The sequence below is a fragment of the Ascaphus truei genome, chromosome 2 (genome assembly GCF_040206685.1).
Source record: "Ascaphus truei isolate aAscTru1 chromosome 2, aAscTru1.hap1, whole genome shotgun sequence".
Classification (NCBI taxonomy): Eukaryota; Metazoa; Chordata; class Amphibia; order Anura; family Ascaphidae; genus Ascaphus; species Ascaphus truei.
Window position 1 is genome coordinate 137,547,511 of NC_134484.1, and position 13,952 is coordinate 137,561,462.

Consider the following 13,952-nt stretch of genomic DNA (forward strand, 5'->3'; position numbering starts at 1 on the left):
CCATCAGTCCTCCCGATGACGTCATCACGTGCTAACGTGATCTACGATTGGTCCCTCTGGGGATCTTGGTATGCGCGAGCGCTCGTGTTGGTCCCGCATCCTTCCAGATAAAATCATCTTGCTGTAGTGGGCTCCTTAATGGGTACCTCTGTCCCACGATTTCAGTGCATTATCAGCATACAAGAATAGAAGTCCCTTCTTGTACCCTCCAAGAGATCTGTAGGGATAGGGCCGTGGGCAGTGATATCACATAATGGAGAGAGAAAAAACACACACAATGAGAGTCCGGTATTAAAAACCAAGTGATTCCCACGTACTAATACCAATAGTACACACAAAAAAGAGTGTGGGTCAGGGAAAGAAAAAAGGCAAATTAATTCATAATTCAATGTCAGAAAAATTCATGGGATGAAGGTCAACACCAACAGCAGCATCACAATCCACAGAATATAAGTGCTATAATTAACACTAAATAGGGAATCCCTACACAATCCCAACCATCCAGAATGGCTTAACCTCTCTTATCTTACATTAATGAAGCTATTAAGGGAGATATAATCATTGAGGCCCCTTGGGTATACGTTATCAAGCGTGAATGTCCAGAACGCTTCCCTTTGTAATAGTGCAGTATCTGTATCTGAACCAGAAAATGTTGAGCGCTTGCGCATGCGCATTTGAAGGGATACCAAGATCCCCTGATGTGGAGTCTACAGGACTCACTGGGAGGTGGGACCGCCTACAGATGACGTCATTTGAAGACGACGAAGACCCGGATGTGCGCATGCAAGCACAATGCACCATGGACTGAGACATTTCACTGGGGAGTTACCGGATGTTTTTAAGTATCTTCACCTGGGTTGGGGGCTATATATGTTGGACATTTTATTGTGTATGCTATCTTCACTTGAGAAAAAACACTTTTTGATGGTTGAAACGTTGTGTATTTGAGATAATAAATTCTTTAAATCTGTAGAGCCCTGAACCCTCCGATTTTTGCTGACTTTGGAGTCTGTCATTCACAGGGACTCATACGCTCATATTGAACCCCCAAAATAACCACAACATATATATATATAAGCGTATAAGTGTCACAGAGGAGTGCTACTGAGCATGGCAATATACATTTAAAACCAGAGACGAACATGAAACACAGACAGAGCTCAATGCACATCCAGCGAAACTCTATAGACGGTACAGTGCCTAAATATACATGTATTAATATCTATCAAATAAAATGGTCTTTTAGTTTAACATTTTGGCCAAATTGTTGTAAGCCCCTGAGCCACATCTCAAAGGTCCCTACACTAATATAAATTCTTAATAACCTGTGCATTGCCAGGAAGAATGATTTATAATAAATCTGTCAAAATTAGTTGCAAAGTTCTAAGTCTGATTGAAGCTTTTATTAACCTGTACATTACCAGGAAAAGCACTCTGTATTAGATTTGTCACAATCACACTGCAAGCAGGCAAGTTCCCCTGAGAGTGGGAGATGCTATGGAGTGAGCTTTTAACCATTTAAAAGTGGGAGGGGGTGATCTTAAATTAGGTAGGAGGTTGCCACCCTCCAATCAGCTAAGACCAGCTGAACCAGAATTGTAAGACATATAGAACACCCACAAGCTTATATTGAACCCCCAAAATAACCACAACATATATATAAGCGTATAAGTGTCACAGAGGAGTGCTACTGAGCATTGTATGTATTGTATGTCTTTATTTATATAGCGCCATTAATGTACATAGCGCTTCACAGTAGTAATACATGTGGTAATCAAATAAATAACAGATAATATAAATAACAGGTCATGGGGATAAGTGCTTTAGACAAACATAACATTAAGGAAGAGGAGTCCCTGCCCCGAGGAGCTTACAATCTAATTGGTAGGTAGGGAGAACGTACAGAGACAGTAGGAGGGAGTTCTGGTAAGTGCGTCTGCAGGGGGCCAAGCTTTATGTATCATGTGTTCAGAATATCCACAATGCTATTCGTATGTTTCTTTAAGCAAGTGTGTCTTAAGGTGTGTCTTAAAGGTGGATAGAGAGGGTGCTAGTCGGGTACTGAGGGGAAGGGCATTCCAGAGGTGTGGGGCAGTCAGTGAAAAAGGTTTAAGGCGGGAGAGGGCTTTAGATAAAAAGGGGGTAGAAAGAAGACATCCTTGAGCAGAACGCAAGAGTCGGAGTGGTGCATAGCGAGAAATTAGGGCTGAGATGTAAGGAGGGGCAGAAGAGTGTAAAGCTTTAAAAGTGAGGAGAAGAATGGAGTGTGAGATGCGGGATTTGATTGGAAGCCATGAGAGGGATTTCAGGAGGGGAGATGCTGAGACAGATCTAGGAAAGAGTAGAGTGATTCTGGCAGCAGCGTTTAGGATAGATTGTAGGGGAGACAGGTGAGAGGCAGGAAGGCCGGACAGCAGGAGGTTACAGTAATCAAGACGGGAGAGAATGAGGGCCTGAGTCAGAGTTTTAGCAGTCGAGCAACAGAGGAAAGGGCGTATCTTTGTTATATTGCGGAGGAAAAAGCGACAAGCTTTAGAAATGTTTTGAATGTGAGGGGCGAATGTGAGAGAGGAGTCGAGTGTGACCCCTAGGCAGCGTGCTTGGGCTACTGGGTGGATGATCGTAGTTCCAACAGTAATGTGGAAGGAGGTAGTAGGGCCAGGTTTGGGAGGAAGTATGAGGAGCTCTGTTTTAGCCATGTTGAGTTTAAGGCGACGGAGGGCCATCCAGGATGATATAGCAGAGAGATATTCAGAAACTTTGGTCTGTATAGCAGGTGTTGAAAAGTATATTTGTGTGTCGTCAGCATAGAGGTGATATTTAAACCCAAAAGATGTTATTAGGTCACCTAGAGAGAGTGTGTACAGAGAAAAGAGAAGAGGTCCCAGGACAGAGCCCTGGGGTACCCCCACAGAGAGATCAATAGAGGAGGAGGAGGTGTTAGCAGAAGAGACACTGAAAGTACGATGGGAGAGGTAGGATGAGATCCAGGATAGAGCTTTGTTCCGAATACCAAGAGTATGGAGAATGTGAAGGAGAAGAGGGTGGTCCACGGTGTCAAATGCTGCAGAGAGGTTGAGTAATATGAGCAGAGTGTAATGACCTCTGTCTTTGGCAGCATGGAGGTCGTCAGTTATTTTAGTGAGGGCTGTTTCCGTGGAGTGAGCAGTGCGGAAGCCAGATTGTAGAGGGTCTAGGAGAGAATAGGTGTTGAGAAAATGAAGCAAGCGAGAGAATACAAGACGTTCAAGGAGTTTAGAGGCAAAAGGCAGGAGGGAGACAGGTCGATAGTTAGAAAGACAGGTAGGGTCAAGCTTGCTGTTTTTGAGCATGTTTGAAGGAGGATGGAAAGGTTCCAGAGCAGAGGGAGGAGTTAAAAATGTGTGTGAGCGTAGGGATTATAGTAGGAGCAAGAGGTTTTAGGAGATGGGAGGGAATGGGGTCAAGAGGGCAAGTGGTAGAGGGAGAAGTGGCGATCAACAGCGACACATCCTCCTCTGAGACAGTGGAAAAAGAGTCAAGGAAGGCAGGAGGAGAGTTAGGAAGAGGTGTAGGATGGGAAGAAGAAACAGAGGGGATGTTCTGACGTATGGATTCCACCTTTTCCTTAAAATAGTCAGCATGGCAATATACATTTAAAACCAGAGACGAACAGAGTCTGCCGTGCAGTGGCTCAGGGGCTTACAACAATTTGGCCAAAATGTTAAACTAAAAGACCATTTTATTTAATAGATATCAATACATGTATATTTAGGCACTGTACCGTGTATAGAGTTTCGCTGGATGTGCATTGAGCTCTGTCTGTGTTTCATGTTCGTCTCTGGTTTTAAATTCACAGGGACTCCCCTGGATCAGGAGTACCGGTAACAGCAGGTATCAGTTAGTATTTTCAGTTTTTGGTGTGCAGCATTTATCTTGTTTTTTGCGATTTTCCTCGGTAACATTGAAAAGATACGCCCTTTCCTCTGTCCCTCTAATGCTAAAACTCTAATACAGACCCTAATTCTCTCCCGTCTCGACTATTGTAACCTTCTACCGTCCAGCCTTCCTGCCCCTCATATGTCTCCCATGTGCTGCAAGAATCGCTTTCCTCTGTCCTAAATCTGTCTCAGCGTCTCTCATGCTGAAATCCTTCTCCAGGTACCAAAATTAAATCCCTTTATTACTTTCAAAATTCACCTTCACTCTTAAGGCTATGCACTCCTCTGTCCCTCCTTACATCTCAGACCTAGTTTCTCACTATACACCTGTCCAACTCTTGCGTTCTGCTCAAGGATGTCTTCTCTCTACCCCTTTTGTATCTAAAGTTCACTCCCGCCTAAAACCATTCTCACTCACTGACCCACACCTCTGGAATATCCTTTCCCTCAATATCCGAATAGCTAGCACCCTCTCCCCACCTTTAAGGCCCAACTTAAAACACACCTCTTTAATTAAGCATTTGGGTAGCTGCCTGGGCTGATACTATACATCCTATATCCATTGACCATGACTCCTTTCATACGCAATTACCAGAACACCCTCCTACTGTCTCTGTAAGTTTTCCCTACTTACCACTTATATTGGGGCAGGGACTAATTTTCTTAATGTCTTTGATGTCTGTAGCGCTTATTCCTATTATGTCACGTGTATTGCTGCGGTAAAGCGCTATGTAAATGGATGGCGCTATACAAATAAAGACATACATACATGTAACGGGTGTTCCCTAGGACTACCGCCGCTACTACTTGCTGTGCAACCTGTGTGGCTCTCAGGAGCCTAAGCCTCCGCTTGGGGAACCTGGGGTACATCTTTATCATACATCTCTAGGTGCAACGCCTCCACCTGGGAGGGATCCCAACGGAGTGGGAGGAGGCCCTCACAGGAACAACCACACAACACTACCGAATATAAAACAGGACGGGCTTTACTGCATGGAAACACACAAATCACGTAACAGCATAACATCAAAACAGCATAACAGCATCATGCGCCACGGCGGACGCTACCACCTTTAGGCGTCACGGCGGACGCTATCACCTCTAGGCGTCACGGCGGACGCTATCACCTCTAGGCGTCACGGCGGACGCTCACCACCCACAATGTGACCCCACCCTGTGTCCAGTAACCCCCACCCAAATGTCTCGTGTTCTCGAAGTCAAATACCACTGTACAGGTGTGTGTGTGACTGCGCAGCCACTATGTTTGGTGATAGGCCTGGTTGGTGCACGTGAGTTGCAGGTTACCTGCCCGGGCTCCAGCCACGGGTACCGCGATATAAATCCACACGATCCGACGGGGTCCTCCACACCGCGTGGGGTGAAAGTCCAGCGCGACAATGTCACTCCTTGTCGCAGGGTCTTGGGTGGTGTTCTGAGCCCAGAACCCACCTCACAGGGCCGCACGGCTTCAACACTGTATCCCTGTCTATTCAACCAATAAATGGGGCAGTGTCCCTATCTAGGGCCTGTCCCTAAGCTCCACAAGCTAATAGATGGCTCAGGACCTAACTGGGACCTTGGGGGCTGCTGGCCTAATGCAGAGGGTCACTCACCCCTGCATCCACCTCCTACCCCTAGCTGGTCCGGATCCTGAGTGCCTACGTGGCTGCAAAACCCCGCGAAATGTAGCAATCTCTCCCCAGGCAAATCCCTCAGCCCTATTGGTTCCCTGGCGTCAGGTGTCTCTGCCCCTATGCACCCTGGGGGCTGGCATGCTCATCTCGCGCATGCGCGAACTATCTGGTCCTCCCGCGCTGGGTTGGGGCACTGCGCATGCGCAACAGCCCTAACATGGCGGCGCCCTGCTTCCCGAGCCGCCGGGCCGGTAGCAACGCGATTGCGGCCTTAGCGACGGCCCGATCGTGTCCCCGGCAACCGGCCTGCTCGCCGCTCGCGTCCCTAGCTACCAGGGATCGCTCCTTCGCGCGCGCGGCCCCCCCTCACTCCCTCGCACACAGCGTCTGCCGAAAGGGAGGAGGGGGTCAGCCATGACAGGGGGGAACCTGGCTACATCCTCCCCCTGGTGAGAACTCCAACGTCCTCGCTTGAACCACATAACCTTCCAACATGTACAAAAATTATATAATAAAATTGCAGTGTTAAAGTACAACTTAACGATTACTCTAAACGAGATTGTACAGTTCAACAAACATATTTATAACTGAGGCTAGCTTGGCTTTAGCTTGCTGCTGAGACTCATAGTGAGGTGCCCCTAATAAATCATAAGCCACTCTAGTGGGAGGGCGTCTCACTCGCTGACTCCTGCGAGTCTCAGTCTCCATTTCTTCCTCTTGAGACAGACCATCATAGGCTTGAGGCCTAGACTCTCTGGCAGAGGGTGAACCAGTTTGGGGAAAGTCTCTTTGCAACTGAACATTGTCTCTTTGAGGCACAAAACTCGGAGTGGTAGGATCTAATGATTGATTACTTGGTGAAAATTCCAATGGAGGTACTTTGTCAGCTGGCCCCTTACTTGTTGCGCCTTCGGGAGGTGCCCACCAGTCTCTGTTGGATGTTCCCTCCAAAGGATCCTGAATGGTCTCATCTATGGGCCCTGGATTCTCAATAGACTCTTCAGGCTCACTGTCGTTCATTACTGTTTCTGTTTCGGGTTCACTTTCTCCCAGTTGGGAGATAGGTAACAAGTGGTTTCGGTGCCAGACTTTTACTCTGCCATTCACGTCACGTATGCGATAAACAGGGAGGCCCGGCATTTGGGACTCTACTTGAAAAGGCCCCTCTCTCCAGCGATCAGCTAACTTGTGCTTGCCTGGAATCCCTAAGTTGCGTAGGAGAACTGTGTCTCCTGGTTGGAGCGCTCTATAGCGTACTTTGTGGTCGTACCGTCTTTTATTATTGGCATTCAGTCGAGCGGTGGCTCTTTCAGCTAACTGATAGGCACGGTGCAGACTGTCCTGGAGTCTCTGCACATATCGATAATGAGCCATGTTGGGTATCCCGTCGGTAGATACCCGTAGGCGGATGTCGATTGGCAGTCTGGCTTCTCTCCCGAACATCATGAAGTATGGGGTGTATCCGGTGGACTCGTGCCTAGTGCAATTATAGGCATGCACCAAGGCCTCAACATGTTTACTCCATTCTCCTTTTTGGGAATTTTTCAGAGTGCCTAGCATGTCCAGCAATGTCCGATTAAATCTTTCAGGGAGCGCATCTCCCTCTGGGTGGTAGGGAGTAGTCCTGGACTTTTGAATGTTCAACAGTGTTAGCAACTCTTTGATCAGCTTGCTCTCAAAATCCCGTCCCTGGTCAGAGTGCATCCTGCTGGGCAGACCATAATGCACAAAATACTTCTCCCACAGCACTTTAGCCACTGTGGTAGCCTTCTGGTCCTTCGTGGGGAAGGCTTGAGCGTATCGAGTGTAGTGATCTGTCACTACTAGCACATTTCCTATACCCTTTGAATCTGGCTCTATGCATAAAAAGTCCATACAAACTAAATCCATAGGCCCAGCACTTTTGAGATGGCCCATTGGAGCAGCACGGGTGGGAAGGGTCTTCCTATGAATGCACCGTAGACATTTTCTGCAGTGTTGTTCAATTGACTCCCGCATTCTAGGCCAGAAGAACCGGTCTCGCACTAAACCCAAGGTCTTATCCACCCCCAAATGTCCATGATCATCATGTAGTGATCTTAAAACGAGGCCTTGCATACGCCGAGGTAGAAATAGTTGTCGACGGTCAGGATGATTGTGGAATTGAACAACCCTATAGAGTAGGCCGTTATTCATCTCAAACTTATCCCATTCTCTCATGAGAAGACTCACATCCTCGCGAGGAGCCCGTTTCACCAGTGAAGAGTCATTTTTGTGTAGGGCCTCTCGGACAGCCTTAGCCGCAGGATCATGTGTCTGCGCTAGTACCAGTTCCTTCACCGTGAAGATGACGTCTTGTGTTAGACCCATGCCATCAGGGTGGCAGTAAGCTTCTGGAAGGGCTTGAGGTCGACACCCTAAAGAATCCACTACTCGTAGCTCGGAGAATGCCACTCGGTCGTTTACAATAGCAGCAGTGGAACACATAGCTCTCATTCCTGGTCCTGGAATTTCTTCCCAAGGGCCATCGTCGGCGGTCTCGCCCAGTCCCGATCTCCTAGATAGAGCATCGGCTCCTATATTGAGAGGTCCAGGCTTATATTTCATAGAAAACTGGTAATTGGCGAGGGTGGCCAACCATCTGTGACCGGTCGCATCTAATTTGGCCGTGGTTTGTACATAGGTCAGTGGATTGTTGTCTGTTCGGACCTCGAAGGTGACCCCATATAGGTAATCATGTAGTTTGTCAGATATGGCCCATTTGAGGGCGAGGAACTCCAATTTGTGAACTGGATAATTCTTTTCACTGGGAGTCAAACTTCTACTTGCATATGCCACAGGACGAAGCCCAGTGGGGTACTTCTGGTGTAGCACAGCTCCCAATCCGTTGATGCTGGCACCCACGTGCAGAATGTAAGGCTTCTCCGGGTCAGCATATGCTAGAACGGGAGCCTCTGTTAAACTCTTCTTCAGCCTCTTAAATGCTTCCTCACAAGCCGGCGTCCACCGATCCCCGAAGGGGGTCCTGGGGGGGGTCCTCTTCTGCTTGGGTTCCTCTGGATAGACCTTCAGCAGATCGTTCAGCACAGCTGCCTTCTTGGAGTATCCATACACGAATCTTCTATAATATCCACAGAACCCGAGAAATGACCTCAGCTCCATCACATTCTCGGGTCTTGGCCAATTCACCACCGCCTCCACCTTGGCCGGGTCGGTGGCCACTCCGTCTGCGGACACGATATGACCCACATAAGTGACCGATGTTCGACAGAAGCGGCACTTATCCAATGAGAGCTTCAGGCCTTCTTTCCCTAAGCGATCCAATACTTTCATCAGCCTAGTCTCGTGTTCTTCAAGGGTGGCTCCGAACACGATTATGTCGTCTAGATAGACCAAACACTCACGCGGACACATATCTCCAATCGTCTTTTCCATAAGCCGTTGGAAAGTGGCTGGAGCGCCACAGATACCTTGGGGCATCCGAGTGAACTGATAAAATCCCAGGGGACAGACGAACGCCGTCTTTTCTTGATCAGTAGGGCTCATCGGAACCTGGTAATACCCAGATCGAAGGTCCAACACGCTAAACCACTGGCTTCCGGACAGTGCGCTGAGAATCTCCTCTATTCGGGGTAGCGTGTATTGGTCAGGCACAGTACGTCTGTTCAATGTTCTGTAGTCCACGCACAATCGAACAGACCCATTCTTCTTTCGTACCACCACAATCGGTGAGGCATAGGGACTCCGAGATCCGGTCACTATGCCGGCCGTTTCCATCTCGTTCAGGACACCCCGCACATCCTCCACATCTCTGGGAGCTAAGCGGCGCGACCTTTCCCTAAATGGCGTGTCATCATTCAGACGAATCGTGTGCTGAGCGCTTCTGCTGCATCCCACGTCCATCTCACTAGTAGAGAACACATCTCGTCTCTCTCTCAACTGAGCACATAGCTTCTCTTTCCATGCTTCTTCCAGGGGAGACTCTCCGAAGTCGAATTGTAGTGCCTCGGCCTCTTCTCCCACACGGGCAGTGTGAACGGTCACTGGGTCGTCTACAGGATCCACAGGATAAATTCTACCCAACCTTTGTCCTACTTCTAGCGGCACGGTATGGAGAGACATGTTCTGGATAGACACAGTAATCTTCCTGGGGACGGTAGATGGCCAATCCCGTACTTCAGGTATCATTCGGTATCCCCACTGATTCTCAGACTCGGTCGTGTTCGCGCCGACTGGGGTACTTGATCAGCGCTGTCACGTGCCTCACTCCCCCTGGTGGAATCTGCAATAACCCTCGCTCTTGATTAAAGATTTCACCATACTGTTCCTCATACGCCACCCTATAGCATTCTTCCCGCAGGCCAGGGGCTATATTCAGGGATGACAACGGTAGCTCACCGGCTTCTTGTAGGAATGAGCGAATCACCGACCTCACAATATCGGTATTCGTGCCTAGTATGATGGGGGCACTGGGATGTTCTCGAGCCTCTGGACAGACCAAAGCTTCCACCAGCATGGGATGCGACTTGTTAGTGTTCAACTGCAAGATATCCAGCTTGACCGCTACTATTCCGTCTATGGGATAATCATCTTTACTCAGTCCCCATAACTTCATCTTTTCGGCTGACTGCAAGGGAAGATGGCTGAGGTGCTGGTCGTAGAATGGACGGTAGATGATGGTCACTTGTGATCCAGTGTCCAGAAGTGCTGAAGAGTATATCCCCTCCACGACGACTCTTATTACAGCGGTGGGCCCTACTCGGCAGTAAGCATCGGACGGGGGCGTCTCCTCCGTGGAAGGCCTCCCCGACTCCTCGGCAACATCTTCGGGTACGGTTGATAGGGACGAGCTTGCCTTCCGCACGGTCACGGTGTAGGTCTGGGCCTTAGTGGGGTTTGAACAGTTCCTTGCAACATGGCCCTGCTCGCCACAGTTGAAGCAACGGAAGTCTGGGCGGGGACCCGGACCGTCAAGTGACCTGGGAGCGGACCTAGGCACCTCCGGGGTGGCCGTATCCTTACCGCTCTTGCTCCCCTTTGCTTTGGGCACTGTTGCTTCCTTGGTCTCATCCTTGCGCGGGTCTTTGGCCTTCTTGGGCGTATGCAACCTAGTATAGGCCTCATGACCCTTCACCTCATCCAGTAGGTCTTCTAGAGTAGGGGGGTCTCCCTTCTGTAGCGTGCATCTGATCATTATCACGATATGGTGCGTGGGTATGGCTCCCCGCAGGAATTGCGTGCGCCTATACTCATTTACTTCTGAGGCCTTGATGACTTGGCGGGAACGTAGCTCCCACAAGAGCAATTGGATCCGTTGTATGAACTCGGATAGGTCTTCCCCCTCTTTCTGGCGGAGATTGTAATACTTAGTCCATAGCTCACTCACATCAGCTTCCTTACCATATGCCCGGGTAAGCGACTCCATCATCTGATGTGCGGTAACCCCCGTATGCTGATCTTTATACATCTTGATGGTAGTGGACGCAGGCGGGCGCAGGCACTCCATGATTCGTTGTCTTTTCACCTCATCAGGACAGGTCCACTCTTCCAGTACCTGTGAAGCATATTCCTTCCAAACATCAAAAGCCTCTTCACCAGTGGGAGTAGGGTTTACCCCTGAAAAGAGCTTTAACTTTCGGTATGGCTGAGGGGAAGGGGATTCGTGCTTGGGCCTACCCAGTTGTTGGATGGCCTGGGCTAGTAATTGGATTTCTCCCATTCTACTGGGGCTGGAGCTCCGTCTGCTTGAGCGACAATTAGCACAGGATAATACACTGGCCTCATCCCCACATATACTTTCTGGTGGGGACAGGGACATGCTCATACTAGTCTCTAGCAGGTCTGTCCGGGGGCTACAGGATTCGGGTTTTATCGGCATCTCAGGATATATAACAGGACACCCTGAGCTGAGGGCCCCGTGGAAACGCAAGTTGGATGGGCCTTGTTGGGGCGACAATTCACATCCCCCAGTGATTAATACGGTGCACCATGACCCGTCGGGGTCGGAGCGGCGACCCAAGATTCTGGCATCTTCTAAGCCTGGGTACTGGATTAGGATTAAACATAGTTCATAGGATGAGGCATTGGCGGGCACTTGTCTTACAGCAAGGGTTTGTGAGGGCGGGACTTGCCTTTTTACCGCCCACGTGTACACCTCTTGGCGGGAAGGTAACGTGTAACCTAACGACATTTTTACTGAGTTCGGGCACCCCAGGTCTGAATCTCAGCAGCGCCTCCAAATGTAACGGGTGTTCCCTAGGACTACCGCCGCTACTACTTGCTGTGCAACCTGTGTGGCTCTCAGGAGCCTAAGCCTCCGCTTGGGGAACCTGGGGTACATCTTTATCATACATCTCTAGGTGCAACGCCTCCACCTGGGAGGGATCCCAACGGAGTGGGAGGAGGCCCTCACAGGAACAACCACACAACACTACCGAATATTAAACAGGACGGGCTTTACTGCATGGAAACACACAAATCACGTAACAGCATAACATCAAAACAGCATAACAGCATCATGCGCCACGGCGGACGCTAACCACACTATGCGTCACGGCGGACGCTACCACCTTTAGGCGTCACGGCGGACGCTATCACCTCTAGGCGTCACGGCGGACGCTATCACCTCTAGGCGTCACGGCGGACGCTAACCACCCACAATGTGACCCCACCCTGTGTCCAGTAACCCCCACCCAAATGTCTCGTGTTCTCGAAGTCAAATAGCACTGTACATGTGTGTGTGTGACTGCGCAGCCACTATGTTTGGTGATAGGCCTGGTTGGTGCACGTGAGTTGCAGGTTACCTGCCCGGGCTCCAGCCACGGGTACCGCGATATAAATCCACACGATCCGACGGGGTCCTCCACACCGCGTGGGGTGAAAGTCCAGCGCGACAATGTCACTCCTTGTCGCAGGGTCTTGGGTGGTGTTCTGAGCCCAGAACCCACCTCACAGGGCCGCACGGCTTCAACACTGTATCCCTGTCTATTCAACCAATAAATGGGGCAGTGTCCCTATCTAGGGCCTGTCCCTAAGCTCCACAAGCTAATAGATGGCTCAGGACCTAACTGGGACCTTGGGGGCTGCTGGCCTAATGCAGAGGGTCACTCACCCCTGCATCCACCTCCTACCCCTAGCTGGTCCGGATCCTGAGTGCCTACGTGGCTGCAAAACCCCGCGAAATGTAGCAATCTCTCCCCAGGCAAATCCCTCAGCCCTATTGGTTCCCTGGCGTCAGGTGTCTCTGCCCCTATGCACCCTGGGGGCTGGCATGCTCATCTCGCGCATGCGCGAACTATCTGGTCCTCCCGCGCTGGGTTGGGGCACTGCGCATGCGCAACAGCCCTAACATGGCGGCGCCCTGCTTCCCGAGCCGCCGGGCCGGTAGCAACGCGATCGCGGCCTTAGCGACGGCCCGATCGTGTCCCCGGCAACCGGCCTGCTCGCCGCTCGCGTCCCTAGCTACCAGGGATCGCTCCTTCGCGCGCGCGGCCCCCCCTCACTCCCTCGCACACAGCGTCTGCCGAAAGGGAGGAGGGGGTCAGCCATGACAGGGGGGAACCTGGCTACATCCATGTAAATAAATGACAACTTAGAAAAGTCTGCTACAAAACCTGTAAAAATGTATATTAAGACTTTTAAAAAGATTATTTATTTTTATTTATTTATAAAATGTTTTACCAGGAAGTAATACATTGAGAGTTACCTCTCGTTTTCAAGTATGTCCTGGGCATAGAGTTAAGACAAATAATACATGGTTACAAATACAGTTACATAGATGAACAGGGTATACATTATATACAAGACATTGCATGCACAGTTAAAGAAAATATATATTATAGGCTTATGGAACAGTTACAGACCAGATTAAAATGATGTGAGACAGCCTTAGTTTTGAAAGAACTTAAACTGGTGGTGGATGTGAAGGTCTCCGGTAGGTTGTTCCAGTTTTGGGGTGCACGGTAAGAGGAGGAACGGCCGGATACTTTGTTAAGCGTTGGGACCATGAACAGTCTTTTGGAGTCTGATTTCAGATGAAAAGTGCTGCATGTGGTAGGGGTGAGGAGCGTGTTCAGATAGATGGGTAGCTTGCCCAGAAAGTATTTGAAGGCAAGACAGGAAAGGTGAACTTTGCGCCTAGACTCGAGTGATGACCAATCTAGTTCTTTGAGCATTTCGCAGTGATGTGTGTTTTAGTTGCATTGGAGAACAAAACGGCATATTGAATTGTAGAGGGCGACAAGTTTGCTAAGGTAGGTTTGGGGTGCTGAGCCATATACTATGTCTCCATAGTCGATGATTGGCATTAGCATCTGCTGTGCGATACGCTTTCTGACCAGCAGACTTAGAGAGGATTTGTTCCTGTAAAGTACACCTAGTTTGGCATAGGTCATGGATGTCAGGGTATCAATGTGCATCC